The 13,814-nt window shown below is 38.6% G+C and overlaps 1 protein-coding gene and 1 pseudogene across 1 annotated transcript in view; both read left to right on the top strand.

Annotated features, from left to right (window-relative positions):
* The window catches only part of LOC122349004, a 495,348-nt gene that overhangs the window by 320,034 nt on the left and 161,500 nt on the right, over window positions 1-13,814 (top strand). The window lies entirely within an intron of this gene.
* On the top strand, window positions 3,490-8,546 carry LOC122349017 (annotated as a pseudogene).

Here is a 13,814-nt window from a genome sequence, read left to right as displayed (position 1 = left end):
AAAATAAACCCAGTCAAATGAAGTGCACAACCAAGTGCATAGGGGACAAGAAAAATGCTGGAGGATCTGAAGATCCTCGAATGCAGCCTGTGTGTGTTTTTGCTTCAAGTGAACAACCATACATGCGTATTGTGCATTTATTTTATATTCATTTATGTATTCTTCATTCATTCATTCATTCATTATAATTTAAGCAGTTTATTGTTTAAAAAATATAAACTTTTAATAATCACTATTATTTTATTAATCACTGACATTTTATTTAACACTTTTTTATGCTGGTCAGACGAAGTCTGAGCACTGAAACACACACACAACTAAAACTATTCAATAAACTTCGCTACTGTTTTATCATCATCACTTTGTCCCCTGCCACTGGCTTTTTTTCCTCAATCAATTTCTTGGCTGATAGAAGACTGTTATTGCCGTTTTAGGTACGTTTTAGCAGGTTTTGAGTATTAGACTATTTTGCTAGTGAGCTGTTTGATAACAATGAATCGTCTGAGAGCTAGTGCTCTACTGGCTTCAAGCCAGGGAGAGCAGGAGATGTCAGATGAGGATGATGAAGTTAAGTCCTCCTGAGTTGCTGGAGGTTATGCCACACGAGGCTTGACTTGCCGTGGAAGCAGACCAAGAAAGTAATGCCCTAAGGGCTGCTTTGATGAATGTTATCTTTCTGACCGAGGTCCTCCAGACCAAGTGAGCCTTCCATTTCTTCATGTCTCATCCCGCATTCGTATGTATCAGCATACTAGTTATGGCAATATTGAGGGGATGCAATACTGGCATATCTCGACCTAAGTATCAGAGGCGGCGCTCGTCCAGGCCAGAGTAAGACCTGAGTCTACTCATCTCCTCTCTGAGAGTATTAACATCTGCTCTTATCTTCCTAACCCCTTAATTCCTTACCCAATCAGGTCCATACCGTAATGCTGCAGCCTCATTGGTTGAGCCCTGTTCAAGTTATAAGACTTCATGATGTGCTCCCGATGTCCTGGCGAGGTGTTTTGCTTCATAATCCTGTCCCAGCAAGGACAGGCTACTCACATTTTGCCTTAAGGTGTTTACCAATGGATTGAGATCCATCATTCTTGAACCAGAGCCCTATGTACATGAGAGAAGGAACGAGACACTGCGTCCTCTAGTATGACGTGGATGATGTGTTTGCTCGGCACCCTTTTCTATTGTGTAGGCGCCAAATAACGACATCATAGGCGGTCACCATATTTAGGTGTATGCTTTAGACACCAGTCAGGCTGAAGACGCTCCCCATAGTGACCCCTAGATGACGCAGTGTCTCGTTCCCTTTACGAGGAACCATGGTTACATACATAACCCCAGACGATTTCTAGGACATAGGTAGCATTTTCACTAATATCTGATACAGCCGTAGAGATTTTGCATTGGTTACATGATCCCAAAAATGGAAAAGTCAGAATAACTTTGATTATGGGGCATCATTCACCACAATCCACACTATGACTCAAGGCTTTTGCCTTGTTTATACACTGCACTATTGTGTATTGAGTAGCAGGACGTGTGACAAGTGGCACTATATTAAAATGTCCAAACATAATTTTTGTCAAATTTTAGTTCTTTTTATCTGAAGTAATCCCAGATGATCAAGATGGTACAGAGCTAAATGACACTTTGTTTCTAAGAGTGGAAAACATTTAGACAATTTGTTCTTAATTGATTTTCTGTGCTGTTCATCTTTTGCAAAAACAGGAAATGCAAAGCAGGTCAAGCAGTAGCTACAGATTAAAAGTTGTGCTCTCAGTTAATTTGGTTACTCTAAATGCGAGTTGGGAAATGGAAAAACAGCTGACATCAACACGGATTTACGTGATGCCTTTGGCGTTGTGCAGGACTCTGAAGAAGGCTGGCACAGAGTGGTTTCAGCTCACAGACAAAGCCAAGATGCAAATCTGTGGATTTGACTGATTCTACATTAGACTCCAAACATTGTGTATCTGATTGACCAGAAAAGGAGGAAATGTTGATTTTTTTAACAATATGGGCAATTTTAGGGAATGTGGAAGACGTTTATGAACATGTAATGGCAGATTTTAGAGGTTTTCATGAAATGCTGTTTTGAATATAGTTGCCAAATATTTAAAGAACATTCCCAGATGCACTCTCAGCAATAAAAGTTCAAAAGGCACACTTTTAGTAATAATATGTACCTTTAAGATGCCGAAACGAACCCTTTTGAAAAGGTACTGCCCCAGTTATAGCTAAGTGTGTGGAATGTTAGACACTATTACACTTAAATGGTCAGTTATTTCAGAAAGTCTGTGAGCTTCATTGGATTTCCATAGTACCACAATGAGAATCTCCATTTGAAAAAGTTAATCCCACTCTGGAGTCATATTGGCAAACATGACAGGAAAGGTATTGCACGATGTGCTTCTATTATTTTTGCTCATAATATCAGCTTATCAGCCCAGTCTTGGCTGAAAGTCAGATGTTGCTATTAGTGATCTTGCTGAGGTGTGTGTGTGTGTGTGTGTGTGTGCACACTTACCCAGCAGGCACACAAAGTCACATGACGTTGATATTTGGTTATATTTTGGTTGCGACAGCGGGTGACCAAAATCACGTAAATTCATCTTTTGGTTGAACCTTCAGGATTCTTTCTCAAAGGTGCATACAAATCTCATTATCAATTGATCTATTTCACTATTTGATTTGAATTTGGAATTTTTGAAATTTCAAACTGTTTCAAACTGATAATCTTGTCAGACAACTTAAATACTAGGGCACCGAAACACTGCTGGGATGCCAAGACACCAAGAGATGCCAAAGATGAAAAGTGTTGAAAAAGTAAGAAAAGGTAAAAGCATGTTTTTTAACATTTGAGTGAGACACATAATTTAGATTAGTATTGTAATCAAAATGGTTTCATATGATTAAGAGGGGGAAATGTAGGATCATCAAATCGCAGACTGTGTGTGTGTGTGTGTGTTTTCCTTCAAGTGGGCAACCAAACATTTATGCGTTGTGTTTTACTTTCCTTCTTTTCTATTCATTCGTGGGCATAATGACGACTCGGTTGCAGTGACAGACTTTCTTGCTCGTCTTAAGAAACAATGTGGGAACATTTACATTCATGGTTTGGAGCACGTTTTAAGCAAACGTGGAAAACCATGAATAAGAAAAACTAAAACAAGTGACGTAGATGCAAGTGCAAATGGCATTTTGTATTTCAGATGTATTTTTAAAAAAATTCTGAAATTCTAAAATTCAGTCACTTCATTTGATTTACCGAATTTAAAAAAACACATGAATACAAACCTTAAGAGTACATTTTCCTCAATATACGATTTAGCAATTTTAATAGCGTTGCCATTTTGACCATCACTAAACTGAAGTTACAAATATTACTTTATCTTGTTTGGCTGCTAAAATGTTTAAGGAAATACTTTTATTTGTGTGTGTGTGTGTGTGTGTGTACAATTTGTTTTCTAGCTCCAGACATGTAGGAGGAGACTCTGATGAAACATGAACTGATATTTCTTCCAGGAACAACTTTCATTCAAAACTCCTCAAACAACCGCAGAAGGAATCACACGTCTCTTGGAATGAACATGACAGTTTTCTACAAGAGTCTGCTGTTTTTAGTGGGTAAGTTCATCACACCAGTACGTCTCACACCTTACTGACCAACAGTCTGTTTTCAGCTTCATCTTTCAGACAGAGAAACACAGAAGACCCTACATTATAACTAAATGTGTTGGTTTTTGGTACAGATCTAAACAGCCTTAATTTTACAAGCTAAATTATTTAAAAAAACTCTTCGTTTTAGAGATTACACTCAATTTTAACCACATAGAAAATATTGTTAAAGCATAAATCCAATGAAATATGGGCTTATGCTCATAAGAATTGATTTATTTAAAATACTAAGCATCATTCTGTGTTTCTCATTTCAAGGTTTTTTCTCAGTTCAGACAGAGGCATACGAAGAAGGTGAGATTTTGTATGGTTTTTGTTAGTGAAATATTTTCAGATGCATGATTAAAACCTTTTTAAACCTAAAAAACCGAACAGGGCTATACAGAATAAAAAAAAAATTGAAATGTAAACAAGGTTGACTCATGAACGTATTCCAGTGAGCGTAGCAAAATGGGGCACAGCCGCTCAGTCCACAACGGCCCCGAATAACTGGAGTGCCAGAAAAGCTCTGGATGGGTCGAGCTCCACCTGCACTCATACACAGTTACAGAGTAACCCGTGGTGGAGGCTGGACCTGAAGAAGACGTACAGAGTGAGCAGAGTGACCATCACTAACAGACCCGACTGCTGTGCAGAGAGGATAAACGGGGCGGAGATCAGGATTGGAAGAAGTTCTTCAGATCTTTCCACAAACCAAATGTGAGTCTCTATATTCTTATATACAGATTCTGGGGAGTTGGTACCTTTATATAAACACTGTGTGTGTGTGTGTGTGTGTTTGTGTGTGCGTGCTGTGGCAATGATCAATGGATGAAACACTGGTTTACCTACCCAAATGGTCAGGTTGATGATGGCAGCTCATGTCCCACAGGCAGTTCACCTCCAGTGAACAGACTGGAAATTTCTCATACTCTTATGCCACTTCATTTTCTCATGCAGTCAAAAGCACTTTCAGTTAAAACGGTAATAACAGGATATTGGCGAAACAGATTTGGTAAACATTTTTTAGCGCTGAGCTATACAGTACAGCCAATCACAGACAACTGTTGATTTCCTGAACACCTCTAAATGCCAAACCTTACCACTCCTAAGAGTTCTCCTAAATAACACAAAGTTTTTAGCTGAGTTTTTGCTTAAAACCTATTCACAGAACTGCTGAGACGTCTTAAGCTAACAACATGTGCGGGGCTATAAATGTTTTTTTCTGCTATAATCTATTAACGCAATATGAATCCGGTGAAGAGAGCATGCTTTAATGACATACTGACAGTGGCACTGCGCAGAAGATGGACTAACATTAGGTATAAGGAAAGCAAAAGTGAAACTTAAAAACAGAAAGTAAAGGAAAGAGATTGCAGACTCAAACATGGGGTTCATTTTCGCTAGCAAAAGTAGCGACGACATCTTTCCCATAAAGCAACTCCAACTACAGGAGCCTGTTAACTCAAAAGGCGCAGTGCTTTATGCTGCGACTAAATCATCATATTCTTTATAATCAATGTGTTGAATTGGTTCAGAATTCACTCTGAATGATTCAAAAGAGTCAACAGCTCACTGATTCAATGACTGTAATGTCCTTATAAGTCACCTTCTTGTAATACCTGTGCAATACAACGAACCTTACCAAACCGGGCTGGTCTGGGAAGCACTGATGTAGAGGTTCATTGATTATAAAGATCGTTGATTTATAAAATTAGTACCGATCACAACTGCATACATTTTCAATTCCAATGCAATTAACTGAAATTTCACCTGACTGGTTTGGTCGTCTATTTGTTGAGTAGGGTGCACCCTCTAGGCTATGCAAATTTCCTACAATACAACAATTTTGAGATCACCATAAAGGATATTCAATGTTTACGATTAATAACTTTGGCAGTTCACTTAATTAAATCCAGAAGTAACTCCTTAGGTTAAACACCAGAGCAAATAAACAGTTCAGAACGAACTTCAAAAGATTCAGTTGGAAAGTTCAATTCAAAAAGGCAGGCCAGGAAATTCCTGTGAAAAATAAAAGATCCGACTCAAAAGATTCGGTTCAGAAATCCAAAAATCTGTAGAATCACAGAAAAAATTATTCAGTTCAATCGTTCCGCATGACAAAAATATATCCGTCAGAGCAAACGAAAAATACTCAGTCTCTCTCTCAAAAAAAGTTCAGTTCGTTTTATGACATAAACAACCCAAACTCCCTTACTTGTTCCCTCAGGTGATGGTTGGAAGTTAATTCTCACAAGATTCAGTGCTAATCCCGCTCGAAAAGCTACACGTAACTCCAACGAAGGACAAAAGCTCCATACGTAACGTGTAGTTGTGAGTTCACAACACGTTAAATTCACTGTTTTCAGTTACACATCAATATATACATGCACTTATTGTGCCGTTTTACATTTAACCATCACGTTTTCATCCTACTTTCATTACGTTGTTTAAACAGAACCCACTCGTTCGTCATAATCAACAATTATAAACATATACATGAACTCATATACAGTACATAACCATTTTAACCATCACATCATGCTTGCCATTAGCGTTTGAGTATTTAAACACGTTTTCGCTCTCTCTCCATTGAATATATCAGTTCACATTCAGTGAAGTCTGGAAAACGATACTCACCAATTTCAGAGACAACAAAACATACGAAAACCTCTGTTTCAATCCTCTCTGACGATATTTAAAATAAAAAAATGTCTCTTACCAGCATCAAAGAGAAAAATAAAACGCTAACACCATCCAGCAACTAGCGTGGTGGGCGGGACTCCATTTAAACGCCGCCTAATTGGACAATCGTTAAAATGTCAATCATCAAACTAAACCTAAATTACACAATTTTCTTGAATTCTTTTACTCACTTCTGTTTAATTTACCATTTGCTGTATGAGTCTTTAATTATTTCCATTTTATAATTAATTTTCAAAATTATACAGGGTAGGTTTTGAAGCATAGATGCTGGTTTGGTCCCGAGCTCATGACCAGCATCTATGCTTCAAAACCGAAAGTAATAAGCAGCAAAATCACAGGAACTCACTCTTTCATCTCTGTCCAGATGTACTGTAGTGTCTTCTATTCCAGCGGGAGCTACTTCCAGCTACTCATGTAATTGGATGCAGGGACGCTATGTTACTGTGAATATTCCTGGAGATTCAAAGTATCTTAGTCTCTGTGAAGTGGAAGTCTACGTGATGTTAGGTAATTCAGAGCTTATTAAATAACCTGCATTGAACACTTTCCAGAGGAATTAACTTAACTGGCTTGAAATAAAAGCTTTTATACAAAACATACTTTTATACAGCAATAGACAATAAAGCGCTATAAATGCTTTCTTCATTCATTCTGGCAGTGTTTATTAAAGTTAATCAAAGTTTTATTTTGACTTTGACTTTTAATTTTGAATCACTTTGTGTGAAATGAGGCTAATTTCACTTAAATGGTACAATTCTCATAAAGAGACTCTAGATATTTGTGTGTTCATGTCCTCATTTGGTGAGACGATAAATGCTAATATCTCCGCAAACGTCAGTATATGTAGTAAACAAAACACGCGTCTGTTGCGCCATAGAGACCGAAATGACAAGCCATTGTGTAAGTCAGATACACTTTATATATCTTTGCCAAGAGTATAAATTCAAAGTGTATGCCTACGAGTAATGCTAACTAAAACCATTCCATGACATCGTACAGGTAATTTGGCAACAGGACGAACCGCCACACAGTCATCAACGTTAGGTCTCTATAATGCTGGACAAGCTATTGACTTCTATCCATGGCCAGCATGTTCCTCAACCTATACTCAGACTAACCCATGGTGGAGGCTTGATCTGGGCTCTGTGTACAGAGTTAATAGAGTCGTCGTCACAAACAGACTAGACTGCTGTTCAGAACGAATAAACGGAGCTGAGATTCACATCGAAACTCTTTGGAGAACGACGGCAACAACAACCCCATGTGAGATCCTCTTTCAGTGACTTCATATCCATAAACAACCCCTGAAACACATATAAAGTTTTCTCTATCTCTCTTTAGATGTGCTGTGATTCCTAGTATTCCAGCTGGCGCTTCCTCCACCTTCTCATGTAACGATATGCAGGGTCGATACGTCAATCTGTTCATTTCTGAGAGATTTAAAGACTCTTACTCTTTGTGAGGTGGCGGTCTATGGAGAAGGTATGATCAAACAGGTGTTTTAGGAAAAGTGTTGTAGTAAAAATAATAACTGCTTCACAGTGGTTGAAATGTGGATATATTTAAAACTTCAACAATTGCATGCTTTCAGCTTTAAAAAATTGACTGCATAAAACACGTGTCTGACTATCGCAGGCAAACCTGTATTTAATGTCATACATTGTGATTTTTGAGTATCACCACGCAGCCTCTCATTACATCGGTTTAATTACTGCTGTGGATATTGTAGATTCAATGAATTTTATTAATTTGTATTATTTGCATGTAGCATTTGCTTTCCTCTTCTGTGCGTGTTCACTCTCGTGCCTCTTAGATCTGTTTTTCGAAGAAGTCTCTTGTGAAGATGAACCTGCAGTTTGAATCAGTCTGAACCTCCAGCTCCAGTCAGAGGTGAGAGAGACAGACATACAGAAGTATTAAATCACATCAAATTAATAGAAGTTTTAAGAGATCTCACCTCATTTCAGCTTCAGTCGGCCTTGGTGTAAAGAGGACTTGGACGTGAAGAAAGAGATGATGATGGCTCTCTTCACATCAACTTTTATGTTCTTTATTTAGGCTACTGTACATGCGGGAATTTTCTCCATTTTTTAATAGTGATCATAATAAAGTTGTATGTAAAAATGTACTTACTGATTATTGCTGCTTTAAAGCTATTTGTATTGTATAATGTGCAAGCACTTCACAATAAAGGCAGTGTCAATTAAAAGTATAGATTAAATTTTATTTTACTATATTACATTACATTTTCAGCTATAGCGTAGGCATTAGTATATATAACAACAATAAAATATATAGAAAAGGTACAGCCTCGTGTAACTTTCTAAAGTGTCAGACTGCTAAGTCTGTAAGCATTTCGCCGGGCTCCTTCCTCCAACCGGCTCTAAACTGACTCAGGAAATCGGAGTAGGAAGGGAAGGTTATTCTTCTGCCCTCCCACATGGGGGTAGTCCAATCCAGCGTTCTCCACGTCAACAGCGAGCACACAAAAGCCAACTTGCTAGCATCTGTAGGGTTGGATGAAAAAATGGGATCATTGCAACAGAAAACCCTTACACTTGGCGGGCTTGCCATCAAACATGTCAGACAGCGACAGACAAGTAGAGGTCGCATTGGCGCCACGCTGGGCTTGATTTGAGCAAGGAGCAGAACTTCTCACTGAGGGCACAGCTTATCAATCAATCAATCAATCATTTTTATTTATATAGCGCTTTTAACAACACAGGTTGCATCAAAGCACTGTACAGTATAATGACAGAGATGTATAATGACGAGAGTGACCAATTTCTTATTAAATGCAGAGACGGTCTCTGTAGTCAATTCAACGATAATCACTAGAAGTTAAGTGTCCCCAACCAAGCAAGCCAGAGGCGACAGCGGCAAGGAAACAAAACCCCATGCATACAGAATGGAGAAAAAACCTTGGGAGAAACCAGACTCAGTTGGGGTCAGTTCTCCTCTGACCGGACGCCCAGCACTTAACTTCCAGTTAAATTTTAAACGCAGCTGTGTCAGATAGTGTAAATGACTTAGTGTGAGTGTGAGTGTGAGTGTGTGAGTGTGTGTGTGTGTGTGTGTGTGTGTGTGTGTGTGTGTGTGTGTGTGTGTGTGTGTGTGTGTGTGTGTGTGTGTGTGTGTGTGTGTGTGTGTGTGTGTGTGTGTGTGTGTGTGTGTGTGTGTGTGTGCATCAGGATCTGGTGATTGGTCCACGGTGCGCATCTAGGTGTTCTGGTCTCTGATGAACATAATCTCTGGGTGCTGATCCACCATCTAGTCTGGATACAAACTGTGAAAACAGATTGAGAAAGAGACAGGACTAATATTAGCGTAGATGCCATTCTTTTTACGATGTCACAAGTACATCGTATTGTAGGAGTAGTGTTCCTGGTTCCAGCAAATCTAAGTAATGCAGCCTAAAAATCCTTTAACGGATTTGAATAATAAAAAGTGTGTTGGTGTGTTATGTGTAGGCTAAGTTAAAAAGATGTGTCTTTAATCTAGATTTAAACTGGCAGAGTGTGTCTGCCTCCCGAACAGAGTTAGGGAGATTGTTCCAGAGTTTAGGTGCTAGATAGGAAAATGATCTGCCGCCCGCAGTTGATTTTGATATTCTAGGTATTATCAAATGGCCAGAGTTTTGAGAACGCAGCGGACGTGCAGGACTATAATGTGATAAGAGCTCGCTCAAGTATTGAGGAGATAAACCATTCAGGGCTTTATAGGTAATTAAAAAAGATTTTAAAATCTATCTGATGTTTGATAGGAGCCAGTGCAGTGTTGACAGAACCGGGCTAATATGATCATACTACTTATATAGCCGGTGTAAGGAGAAACACCTGGGAAGGTAATCAGTCCTAGATATGGGGCATATTGGGAAAGTAGGGCTAGTACTAGGGCATAGGAGAGAGCCACAGAGGCGCTGTTCATGACACCATCCTTCAGAAATGTGTTTTTTACCACCGGTCTCCTCTTGTGTTACATATTTGTAGCACATATATATAACGGTGTTAAACTCTATTTGTTTGTCCAAGTAATAGGCATCGATTCTATTCAGTGTCTCTTATATTTTTTTGTTAACTGTTATAGCTCAAACTTTATCAAAAATGTACTTACAAAGTAATCGCTATGGTCTGTTTATTTTGTGTATGGATTAATCTTTTATGATTGTGCTGTTTATTTTTTAAAAAACACACAAAAAAAACAGTGGAAAGTGAACCACCAAACCATGGAAGAGACACTGTTTCTTGCTATAAATGTGTTTCCTCACCACAGACAAACTGTTGAAGATACCAAAACCTGCAATTAAGTATCTCCAATGTCTTGAGATCATGTTGACTAAGTTTAGTGTCAAATAGATGAAATCTCGGACAAGTATATTCAGTTCCACAGCATGTGTTTTTCACAAAACCAACCAAAGAATGCTGACAGCAAACAAGTTGTTAGGACTGATGAGATCAAAACATGTATGAATTTTGTACGTCACTCCACGAGAACACAACGAGTCAATGGTGAGTCCAAGAGTAACGTCCTGAAAAAGTTTGACATCCAAAAGCTCTGAAAATGAAAAGAAAATGTTTGGAGCTTCAGTGGTTTTAGAATAATTTTCAAAAGGTCATAAGGTCATAAATGTTTATTTAGCTGTTGGTATATAATAACCAATTCCCCAATCTGTTTGAGTAGACTGCCATTTGCTTTCCACTTCATGATTCAGGCTTTTATATTATTCCTCTTTCACCTTCAAAGCTGTTTTTGGGTTTCTTAGGTTTGAATTCAGGTCAGTAAATATTTTATACATGTCTACAGAAGAGGAAAAACAACAACAACAATAATTCACAACTAAATAAAAAGCCTGTCTTTATTCAAGCTTTAAAGGGAGTAACTGTTTGGTTTAAGCCGCTAATAAACAATGTTTATGATTAAGATCATAACTACTGTTACAAGCCTAAAATCATTTTATGGCATACAGTATTTGCTAATAGGTGCATATCAAAATAAAAAACAACAACAACCAAAACAAAAACGAAAGAAAAATGAAAAAGAAAGCTGCGTAGCAGTCGTGCCAGACTGTCTCTGCTCTCTATGAATAAACACAAATCTCACCACACCTCTATAAACACAAGTAATCACCAGCTCGGTACTTTCCAGCACAATCGATAGTGAAATACTGCGCTGCAAGACACAACTGAAACAATAACCAAATAGTTTACTGATCACAGACTTTCGTGCTGTTGCTAAAATTCGTTAAAATGTAACAAATGTTTAAATGTTGAATTAACGCACAAATCAGTCTTGCTCACCTGAAATCACTTACAGCCATCTTCCTTCAAGAGCATAGCACATACCTCTCTGGCCTTTAAATACCTGAAAGTTGGGCACACGTAGCCTCTCAAATAGCGACATTAGCCTTCAAAGTGACAGCAAGATCATAGATTTATCAGAAGAGCTTAAAAGGTAATAACTCACAAATACATTTATCTTAATGCTGGCCATGCAAGGTTCTAAACATGTTAAGCTTCAGAGTAGTAATAAGAACTTTTGTCAACAGTATTATTTATTTTTTAATGAATTATATCGTTTTAGTCAAGTTTATGCTGTACAACTGAAGCTGTTGTTTTTTTATTTTTGCAACATGGAAACAAGACTGACAGAAGTTTTTTAAATGAAATCGCCAGAAATCAGTCAATATTCAAAGCCACTGCTAAGAACGACAGTGGGAAAAGATGTTAAATAACTGTTTGATTTCTCATTTAAAGACGTAACGTATTTACGCGATATTGTTACTGTGGTAAAATTTGTTGATTTGAAATGCTGAATGACCAGAATCGTGGGTCATAAAGTGCTGTACCGGCTGAAAAGCAAACATTAACGAAAGACGAATGACGTGAGAAATTCGTGAAATTGAAAGCGATAAAGAGACGATGAACATTTATTGACATTGTGTCTCGTAACGATTGTCTATCAAAGCTTAAGAAATGAATGTTAGTATTTCGTTTGCCTTTCGCAAAGCTGTAATGAACTGAGTAACTCCGACATGGTGAGCTGGTGTGATTTTCGAATCGGTCGACTGGTTCAGGTTTAACATAGTGTTGAACATGTGGTCGCGGCAATGTTTTGCCGCAGCGTCAAGATGGGAATTTTGATCTCCAGCCCGCACTTTCACGAGAGATGAAGAATGGCTTCAACTTATAATGAACCGGAGATCACTGCTGATAAACACCAATAGTTCAAAGATGACGAGCCGAGAAAGCGCCATGGATGTCGGTGGTGTTCACGGTACGACCGATCATTTTTCTGCGGATTTTCATATTTAAAAAGCCAATAGAGCAGTCGCGAGCATCAACAGTGAGCAAGCTCCAGCGTTGCAGGATGAGGTGACCACGATGCCGAGCCAGCAGTTCCGGCGGTCTACTAAACAAGCAATACGTTTCCACGGAACTTTCTGAATAAATTATTGCCGAAATTTACCGTTATCAATCACTCCGAAACATTTAGACCGGAGAGATTCACCCGCCGTGCCTCAGCCTTCACCCGAAATCAATACGAAAATAAGAACATGATTTTACGAGGTAGCTAAAACAGTAGTGCTTGATCAACAGAGAATTGCCATAAACAGAGAAATTTCCGAGCATTCTTTAAACTTCGTTATACCGATGGAAACTGCTGTGAGACGTTCCATAGGCACAGACAGCGAAATAAAGAATAGCCTGTTCTTCCGGAGAGGAAAATGTGTCGTTTAGTGTTTCATGAAAATATTTCAGTTAAGTCGCCAGTAAATGATGGAAAATATCAAAAGAAATGTGTTTAACATATTCAGGCTGGGTTATTCGGTCACGGAAAGATACACACCTGAAAATTTGTTTCAAAAGGCGAATAATATTTTCATGGAAGACGAGCAGTTCGCAATGCACTGGTGGCATATCAACATGATGGGGGAGATTTCAACAGCTGGAAGATGAAATACCAGTCTAAATCTCAACATGCATTTCTGAATATCAAATTTCATGTCGTTAAGAATATGAACACAGTGGTCTCAGACAAACAGTTAACATGGTATGAAAGTTTACACGGCATTGACACTATAGATTCCCTCATTTAAACAGCGAGCTTTTATAGCCAGAGTGGCTTATGATACCGAAGAAGATGAGCGTGGAACAGATCGCTCAATACAGCCGATCGCGTTCATTGAGCTGTCGAGGTTCACGCAGCAAAGCCTCGCCACCCGTGAAACAATCAACGCTCAGACATACCACATACCAGTATTATATCGCGAAGACAAATTCGAAATTTCATGTGAATAATAACATGGATACTTCACCATAACAGTTCAACAGGAGACGCCACTGCAGGTCTTACCTGTGAATGATTAGCCCAGCGTTTATAGCAATGCGGCAGAGGCGCAGCATCTTCTACCTCGAATTCGCGTAACAATACTTTCGATTCAACAGCCGTCA

Source organism: Puntigrus tetrazona, chromosome 7, assembly GCF_018831695.1.
Source record: "Puntigrus tetrazona isolate hp1 chromosome 7, ASM1883169v1, whole genome shotgun sequence".
NCBI lineage: Eukaryota > Metazoa > Chordata > Actinopteri > Cypriniformes > Cyprinidae > Puntigrus > Puntigrus tetrazona.
This window is presented reverse-complemented; position numbering and strand designations above follow the sequence as displayed.